Source organism: Corvus moneduloides, chromosome 3 (genome assembly GCF_009650955.1).
Source record: "Corvus moneduloides isolate bCorMon1 chromosome 3, bCorMon1.pri, whole genome shotgun sequence".
Taxonomy (NCBI): Eukaryota; Metazoa; Chordata; class Aves; order Passeriformes; family Corvidae; genus Corvus; species Corvus moneduloides.
In genome coordinates this window covers 64,693,482-64,703,185 of record NC_045478.1, presented here as the reverse complement: position 1 = coordinate 64,703,185, position 9,704 = coordinate 64,693,482, and positions in this window count along the sequence as shown.

Genomic DNA, 9,704 nt, shown 5'->3' with positions numbered 1-9,704 from the left:
ACAGGGGCTGTGGGAGGGTGTGTGGTGTCTCACTCCAGCCCACTCACTACTTAGCCCCCAGCAGCACTCATGATTCTCTCTGCCCCAGCTGACACTGGTCCCTCACCTGCACCTGCTGAATTGTTGCCATGTTCATTGATTCGGAAGGGCTGTGAGATCTGGAACACTTACAAGGTAATATGTAGCTAACAGTAACAAAGAACAGGTGTTTATCAACTGCTTTTCAGGCACATTAAATATTTTGGTGGCTTTCTTGGTTCCAGTGTTTCCCACCACCAAAAAATCCCATGCTATATACAGACCTGCTCAGTGTTTGCTCCTGGCATGGAGCACAGTCACCAGACGGTTTTGTCAGAAAGAAATACATTTTGGGAAATACATCCTTGTAAAATAGTTCATTTGGGATGGGCCATTTAAATTCATACACAACCTTTGGAAAGATTTGAAATGACTTTACTGTCTATTACCACCAGATGTCACTGATAACATTAAGCAAAGCACCTTTACCTGTGATTAAAGCCTTCCCTCAAAGGCAGGCTTGCACACCCACATATTTATTGCCCACAGTCTGCACCATGGCCACAGGTGGTTGACATTGCAGACATTACTTTAGCATTTGTCATGCACAGCTTATTCAGTGTAAAGCCCTTCCTGGCATCGTTCCTGCTTATCACACATTTCAGGTTGTGTAATATTTTTCTCCAGAATCTCTCCAGATTGGATGGACAGAGGCCTAGGGACCAGGCTTCCCTAAATGTGCAGCTGTGGGAGTGACTGGGAGACCAGTGCAGGCTTACTGATGCAACCTGGCAAGGTACCAAAAAACACACTTTCCATAGTTTAAGGTAAAAATCAAAAACCTGAAAACTGAAATGGTAATAAAATTCTACCTCTGGACTTGTATCAAAATGATTCTAGTGGGCAACAGAGGATTAGGATCATCTTTAGAGAGACACTCATGGAGATTGATGTGGCTGATATTAAGGGTAGGCCAGCAGCCACCCTCTCCCCCTTGCCCAGGGCAGACTGAGCGGACCAACCCAGCCTGGGGGCTGACAGGGACCTGAGAAATGACTAACAGGAAAGCTGTCATCACATCTGCCTCTTGTGCCCTGACAGAGCCTCAAATGGGTACCTCAGCAGGCAATGGAGCAAAGGCTACTGTTCCTAAAGGTCTTCAGAGTGTTGTCTGCCACATGTGCTGACCTAGCAGGGTAGATCCCAGTCTGAGAACAGAATATCAGGAATGACACCGTTCAAGGACCTGATCCACACCCCACACCCTCAAAAGGGTCCACTGGACCTCACTGGACCACTTACATTTGTGGCTTCAAAGGCAGGCCCTGCCTTCCACCCATCCAGGGCTAGAACCATCAAGTGATAATCAGGGCAGCTCTTGCTTACATGGAAAAGCTCCCTTGGAAGGTGTCACCCCCTCTGCGGGTGGCTGAAAAACAGAAGTAATGAGATGTAACTATCAACAAATCCACTCAGTGGTTTGAGGATCAGCAGATTTGAATGTGTTAAACTGAGTGTCTGTAGTCAGATGGTTTGAGGTCAAAACTAGGCTAGCATATCACAGACATGTTTTAAGGATGCAGTGCTCCTCTGTAAACTCTGGGGTTTACATCACAGCAATTCAACACACTGTGCTATATTTTCATTTATCAGTAATTCCTAAAAGTATCCAAATAGATGTCATTTCTCTGAAACCAGAACCTTCCATGCTCACCCCGCCTGCCTGTTAGTATTTGAGAACAATTGCTCTGTTTCTTTTGGTGACACGCAGGACAGGAGCCAAAGGCTGGCGGTGAAAATTAGGTTTAGGTGTTGAAGTCAATGGGACCACAACTTTACAACAGTTTTGTTTTCATGAGAATGGAGACTCCTATCATGACTTCATATAAATCAGTCTTATTATGGCTTATTTTATCTGGTTTAAAATAAATAAAAAGGACATTAAGGTGTGGCATGTGAGAACAGTAATATTTTAGCATCTTTAGTGGAATATTAAATGTCAGTTTTAGGGATTACTCATTACTGGATGTCCTCTTGCATCTTTACAAGGGACTAAGCATCACTAGGAGGATTGCTGTGGATATTTGCAAAAAGATTCAAGCAACTGAATGCTGACCTTAATATTTGTTTTAGAAATTGCCCAAGGGAAAAGTGGTCAACTGGAAGATTTTAATTTCTGCCATTTCTGCTTTGTGTTTTATTGGCTGGAAAATTTAGTTAGAGGGTGCTGAATTGTTGTATTTAAATTGTCTGTGATGTTATTTTTATTCTTAAATTGTTGTAAGAAAAATTAATGAATTATATCCGTTGCAATAATTCAGTAATATTGGTTTATGAAAGGTCAAGAACACGTTGAAGAGAAATTCCAAAGTTTGTACATCACTGCTAATCATCACATAACATTTTAAGTGTTGTTCAGAAAGTCCCTGTCCTCACCTACCTGAAGTGAGACAAACAATGCACAAGCAGAGAAAAGAAAGCACGCTTGGTTATATCTCGGAAGACAGGCTCCTGACTTCATATCACTTTTTTTGTTTTAAAGTAGAATGTGAAGAGTTTGTTTGGATTTTTATGTTGTGAAAATTGTCAAGAAACACCCCAGGTCAGCCTAAGGTGTTTTAGCTGATGTTGCTTGGGATCTCACCCTCTACCTGCTGTGGTATGGGCAGAGGGCACTTGTGGAAAGTTATGTGAGAACTTACATGTTGATATTTTTCCTATAGCATCATGCACATGAGAGTGCCACTTTTACTTCACTAGAATTTACAAATAAATCCAAGCCTGTAAATCATACCTACACTCTAAAATCTGCACTTAAGAAAAAAAAAACTGGCATGAAAATATTACTACACTGTAAAAATTACCTTGCAATAAATTTGCAGAATACATTAGAATAGGAGAGCCAATTCTCTTAACCCTAAAATATGGTGCAATCTGTGTTCTTTTGTCAACAGCTAATGGTTATGTTTGATTAAAAACCTCATAAATCTGTTTCCATACCCCCTAAATAAAATATTTGTTTAATGATAACAGCAGCATGGGCACCAGGAATGCTTATTTGATGAAAAATATTTCTTCACATGGATAAGGTGTACCCAAGTTTAAAAGAAAAATATTATAATGGCCATTCCCAAGACACCTTTTGCAAGTGACTCTTGGTGGAAGGACATGACTGTGCTCTGCAGTCAGCCCGGCAGTCACATTCCTTCGGCTGAGTGGGAATTATTTAAGTTTGCTCCAACTTAAAGATAGCAGTAGCAACAGAATTTACTTAGGAGCCAGACAGGCTCCTATGCCAATAAAATTGCGCTGCACTGACCCAGAGAGGGCATCTTGCTAGTAGACAGATCAGTGGTTGGGCAGGTTCTGCTGCATTTCCTTCCACTTGCCCCAAAACATTTGCACACAGCAGCGTTAGAAACGTGCAGCAGGGACAAGCTGACACACGGACAGGGAGCTGGGGGGGACTAAAGGGTACAAGAGTTGTGCCTGACAGGTGACAGCTGGCCCTGGGGTCTCTGCTGGGGAGCAGAGGCAAGTGAATGTCCCGAGGCTGGAGAAGTGAGTTTACTCCAGGGTGACCAACCTTGCAAGCTGCCTGCCAAAACCCTCATATGGCCAAAGGTTAAGGAAGAAGAGAAAGCTCCAGCATGGGTTTACCTGAACCCCATGGGCCCATGCTCTCCATGGGGCTGGGGAACCACCTCTACCAACAACCTTCATGCAACACAGTGCTGGTGCCTGGGGTCCCCTGGCAGATTCTGTGCCTGCACAACCCACTGCTCATCCTGTGAGGCCACTCCAGCCCGGGGAACCGCACTTGTCCTGCCCAAGGATCCACTGCTGGACACCTCTGATCTCTATTCCTAAATACCTCCACCCTTCCCAATGCATAAGCTCCTTTTGAAGGGTATTTTACTGATGTGGCAAAGACAAAACCACAAGCATTAGGATTTGCCAGCGCAGCCCTCGAGGTTCTTACACAGTGCACGCCATAGGTGCCTATAGAAAGCCTCACCTGTCCTTGCTCCATGCAATGCCAAGGATGGACACGGGACCAGAATGCTGCAGGGACTTCTTGGGGACAGAGGTGGGTTTGTGGCAGAGGGTTGCAGACAGAGACAGAGCAGGCTGGCAGTGTCACTAGTTCTGGGCTTGTCCAAAGCCTGCCTCTTCCACCGAGGTCACACGTAATGCTAGGTGAGCATAACTGAAATAGCTGAGAAATGTATTTTCCTGTTTCACACAGGTATAAAAACGTACTAAATTTAAAAATCTTAAGAACATGGGGTTTGCAAACAATCTGTTCACTGATACTGGAATTCACAAATCCAGTATATTACCTTTGTTTAATAAACATTGATTCATAATAAACATATATTATTTTGGTAAGTATGCCCAGATTATTTCCAACAAACACCTTAAAGATTGTAGTTTTCTGAATTTTGAATTACAATTTCCCTTCAATGTTAGCTTGACGCACCAAATGAAGAGCAAAAGTATGACTCACTAAAATGTAAAAATTACAAATACAAATTAATGTATTTTCATGTGTATAACTGCCCAAACGACAGGCACTGTCTAGTTCTGGTTTGAGAAAAACACAGACTGAATGAAAATGTTATATATGTGTCTGTGAATCAGTACTGTCTGAAGACACAGTAGTGAATAAAGATAAGTCTTTCTCTTAGAAAATTAAAAAAATATATTATTTTAATTTTTTTCTTTCATTATGCCTGTGTGGCACCATCTCTGTATCTTTAGACAATCTATCAAAGATTCCCTCTTCCAAAGAGTCTCAGGTACTGCCCCCACTCCAAGGAAACATTGCTGCCCTCCAAATGCTATTGAGACACAAGATCTCCTGCCGTCCCAGCCATGGATGACTTGCAGTTCCTACAAAAGTTGTGCTGATGAACTGCTCCATGGGAACACACCTACACCCTGTGCCTGGGCTGCAGGAGTTCCCTGGCCTTGCAGACAGTACAAGGCTGTAGCAGCACCTGTGGGAATGGGCTGGATGAGCTGAAGGAAAACTAAAAGGGAATCCAAGCCACGTCTTGTTCAGGAGCTGAAAGTCACAGGAGTCAGGAGAGCTCTTCCCTATTACTCTGAGAACTTTGCATGATCTTAATAGGGCCACAGCAGTGTGGGACTTGAGACTGGAAAACCTGTCAACCACAGGGACATCATGCCAGCACCCCTGACCTCTTCATTCCTCCTATGTGACTTCAGACTTGGGACTTTTGGACACCTCCTAGCAGTCTGAGGTTCATTAAAAAGTTACTGGGAAGTAGAGAAGGCGGCTATGGGTGTGCAGCCAATGTGGTATAAATGTATGCTGAGTGTGGGGCAGGTGGAATAATTGTTCTGCAGCCCCTTTTTTTGAGCTGAAGCCCAATCCCTGCTGCTGGTTCTGTGGGACTGAGCTCAGTGACTTATTCCATCCCTTCCAGGCCCTCCAACTAAAGAATAAATTCAGTTTTACTGTCTTTATTTACAGTGTATGCTAATTCACTTCTGGGGAAAAGCTGCTGTACAAAGCATCTGAGTCCGAGGTAGTTTCATGTTTAAGCAGCTATTGAAGAACTACTCATCCTCATGAAACAGCTACCTCTGAGGGGCTGCTAAAGCCACAGTCTGCGTGGTTATCAGCAATACAGATGGCAGTCACGTAAAAGAAACATGACTTTGCAGCAGGACAGGCTTCCATGGCCAATCTCTGTAAGTAGCTGCTGTCTCCCATTCCGTGCGTATGCAGCCTCTCTCTGATCCCCCACAAATCAGCAGAGCAATGGGAACACAGGTGAGACAAATAGGAAGAACAACACCTCTACTGTTTGGCTTTTGCTGGGTTACCCACATCCATCCTGAGCTGGATCCTTGTACACGTGGGAAGTTCTGCCTCCAGCCCAAGAGCTGTACACTGTTGTAAAATCCAATCCACATGGCAAGGATACTCCTCAGCAGCAACAGGTCCTCTTTTCACTTCTCCTTAGTGAAGTGGCCTTCCCTCAGGTTATTGCCATCTGCCTTATGACTGATACACTGGATTTCCACTACGTTTAAAACAGCCCATGAGAGTCTGTAGCAGTTCACCAGCCTTGACAGGAAAGGAACCTTTTTCACAAGACCTGTGCTGAATACTCTTCAATACAATGGGATGATCATGCTCCTTTTCTCCATGTGATCTCAGGGCACTTCCACCCCTGAGCACTAAAATTTGTCTTGTTTTTGGGAAAAAAAACCCCGCAAACAATGCCAAACTGACTCTTTGACAGAAAGTGTATGTGGCAACCCATCTCCTTCCAGCAGCAAGGCTGGAACAGGAGCTCCCTCTGGGCCCCTCAGCCAGCTCAGGCAGCTCAGGGCAGAGCTGGGGGCTGGCACCACTCAGCCCCCCATGCCAGTTCTGCTATGCTGGCACCTCGTTCTTGCTCTCACCCTTCAGAGTCAGCAGGTTCACAAGGTCTGGTCCCTAGCCTAGATAATAAATGCAAGCCCTTGCAGATGTGGAGTGTGGAATTTTAACTGTTTAGGCAGGTATTGCTGGTATTTCAATCACTTTCTCAAACGGCCCATCTGTCTCATTCTGCCAGCAAACAATGACTGGAGCTCCACAGTTTCTTACTTCATGTCTCAGTTTGAGACAAGTTTAGGGGGAAATGCTCTGGAAGGAACGTCTCCTCCACAGAAGACAGGTTTCAGCACTCCCTCCCCCACCAATACGAAAGGAATTTCTTGGAGTAAAGTGAAAAAAAAAAATTATTTAACAAACAAAGTGCCACAAGGCACAGGAAAAAAATAATAATGTTAGATATTAAACCTCCTCATTGCGGAGAAAGCTGGTGGATTTAGAGTTCCCTCTGTAGCTGGCCTGGCCCCTCCCGAGGTCTGAGGCCAGGATGTGGCATCCCCACAGCCTCCCTGCCAGTCCACAGGGTCTGATGATCTGGTCCTCGGATCACAGCTAGACCAAACAGTTCCAGAAGAAGAAGAAGTTACCAGAGGATTTTGGTATGCCGGTATGCAGTCCTGGGAAAATTTCTGGCCTCAGCTAACAGGCTAGCTAAAAGCAGGAATATGCTCTCTCCTGCTGCAAGCAGAGTCGAGCAATACAGGGGAGAGTGAGTCCTTGAACACAAACTGCACTGAAGAATTTGCCCGGCTTAAACCCCCCCCCCCCTTTTTCCTCGGACCCAGCCTAAAGCTGCGGGACCCGCTTCTGGGGATAAAGCAGAAAATAGGGAAATACAGTATTGTCATAAAATCAACCCAAGATGCTTCGAGTGTGTAAACAAGTAGTGAACCTTTTGGCTTGTGGCCACCTTCAGAAATACAGATTATTAATATTTATTTATATCAAATAATTAACCAGGAAATACAGGCGCAGAGCAGTGCTCAGCTCGATAATGTGGCATTATACAACCACGCAGCAAAGCAACCTTCCATCCCTCAATCAAAGTACCAGGCAGGAAAGAACAAGAGAGGTACAGAGCATAAAGAAAGAGCATTTCTGTGCCACAAAGATTTATTGCAAGAATTGCTGTCTATGACTAATAAAAGATTTTGAAAAACCCCATGTTGAATGAAATAACAGTTAAATGTAGGGATGACTGTGCTGGGTCAGAACAGCAGCATTTCAAGCCCAGTCCAGGACTATCTCCAGAGCAGCCAGCAGTAATTGCCTAATGGCAGCATGAGCACAGGGGAGGCTGCTCCCCAAAACGCTTCCGCAGGATGCGGATTTGCACCTCAAAGAGTTCCTGAATCAGAGGTGTTTTTGTTGAACATCCCTGCACAGATTTTTCTTCCATGATCATGCTTAATTGCTTTTTGAACTGCTTCCTGACATCCTGTAGCAGTGAGTTCCAAGATTTGAAGAGGCACCTTCTTTTGAACCTGCCACCCCATAATTTCATTTGATGATCACTCTTCTCCCTCAGCTGTTATGCTAAGCATTTCAGTAAATGCCTCCCCTTGAATCCAGTGACAACCAAAAGAAGAGAATAAACTTCCTATTTAGAGAATTCAGCTGTATGAAAGCATATATATATCTATATAAAATCACAAGATACTCTGCAAGGTATCTTCCCCAATAGCAAATGCATATTCTTTATTATCTTACCAAGGTCTCACCAAAAAAAAAGTTTAAAAGCCTCCAAAAAAAAAAAAAAAAGAAAAAAAGAAAAACACAACAAAAAAACCCACCCAAACACACACAAAAAACCAAACCTGGTGATCCTATAGTAGATACCCTATCAGAGAGTAGCAAAGGACTGTGTGCAAGTAGCAGGGTGAGAACAGGTACATTTGCACAGTGCAGACTGAGAACATATATGTTGGGAGCATTGCCACAAAACCAGCACAGCTTAAGCAAGTAGGAACATATCTTTGAAGGCATCCACTGCACTTACAGCCCATGCAATCTTGAGTATAGTCAGGAACTTGGTCTATTTTTAACATTTTCCGTATCACTTTTTTTAAAAAGGCCCACATCTTCAAAGAGGAAACCGTTTGCTTTCATTTTGAGTCATATGAGTTTTCACAGTTCTCCTCTCCTCACCTGCTTGTGATGCATTCCCATCTTCCCCAGCTGGAAAGCAGATAAAAAGAAAACCCCACCTTAGGTTTCTCCATTGGTGGATGAGAGTTCACGCATTCATCGTGCATGTCTGTATAGGATGGGGAAGCCCGACCCCTGAGCCCCAGGCAGGGCGGGCCTCAGTAGCATCCTACCCAGAAAGGGCCTGGCCCTGCACTATCTCTGCAACCTTCTCCGGTGGCACCACGGCTCAGACTAATGCAGGAGAGATGGAAGAGCTCGGGCCAAGGCGATAAGCTTTATCAGCCCACTTCCTCCACTGGGAACAGGCAGTCTCAGGTCTCAAACAGATGCTGTTTTAAAAGCACACACATGACACGGCTGCCAGGACAGGTTTGGGTTTTTCACAATGGCGTGGCACCGGCTCCCCTCGGTTGGTGCAGAGGAAGGTGGAGCGCACGCTTTGAAGGGAGGAAGGAGCTAAAACCTGCAGGAAGAGTCACCGAGTCCTTGAGGGAGGACAAACTGACAAAGCCAGGCACCACGAGCCCCGAGGCTGCCACACCCCGGCTCGGAGCTTCTCCCGCGGGCCGGGACCGCGCCCAGCCGGCCGCTCGGGGCGTGGGTGAGCCGCGACGAGGGGAGGGGCGGGCGGTGGCGGCGGGGCCCGGGGCGGCGGCCCCCGCGCTGCGCCTCCGCCGCACCTGGGCCGCGCCATTTATAGCGCGCTATTTCGGGCGCGCGGGGCCATTGGGCGCCGCCGCGTGACGGCACCGCCGCGCCCGGGGCAAAGTCCCGCCGCCGGGGGGGCACGGGCGGCCTCCCGCGCGCGCCGTGCGCATGCCCGGGCACCGGGGCTGCCGGCGGGGCGGGGGCGCTGCTCCTCCGGAACAGCCCCGAGGGCCCGCGGCGGCCTCCTGCCCCGCCGGAGCGGGGGACACACGGCCCCGCCCCGCCCCGAGCCCCTCTGCCGCCTCCGGGCGCTGCCGCCGCCCCCTCACGATGGCGCGGCTGGGGCAGCGCCCGCCCGCTGCTGCTGGGGAAGGGAGCAGCGCCCGAGGGTGGGATTGGGAGGGGCGGGCAGGGAGGGAGTCAGAGGCGTATCTCAGGCCGTTCATCCTTAGCCGACCTGCAGAGGGGG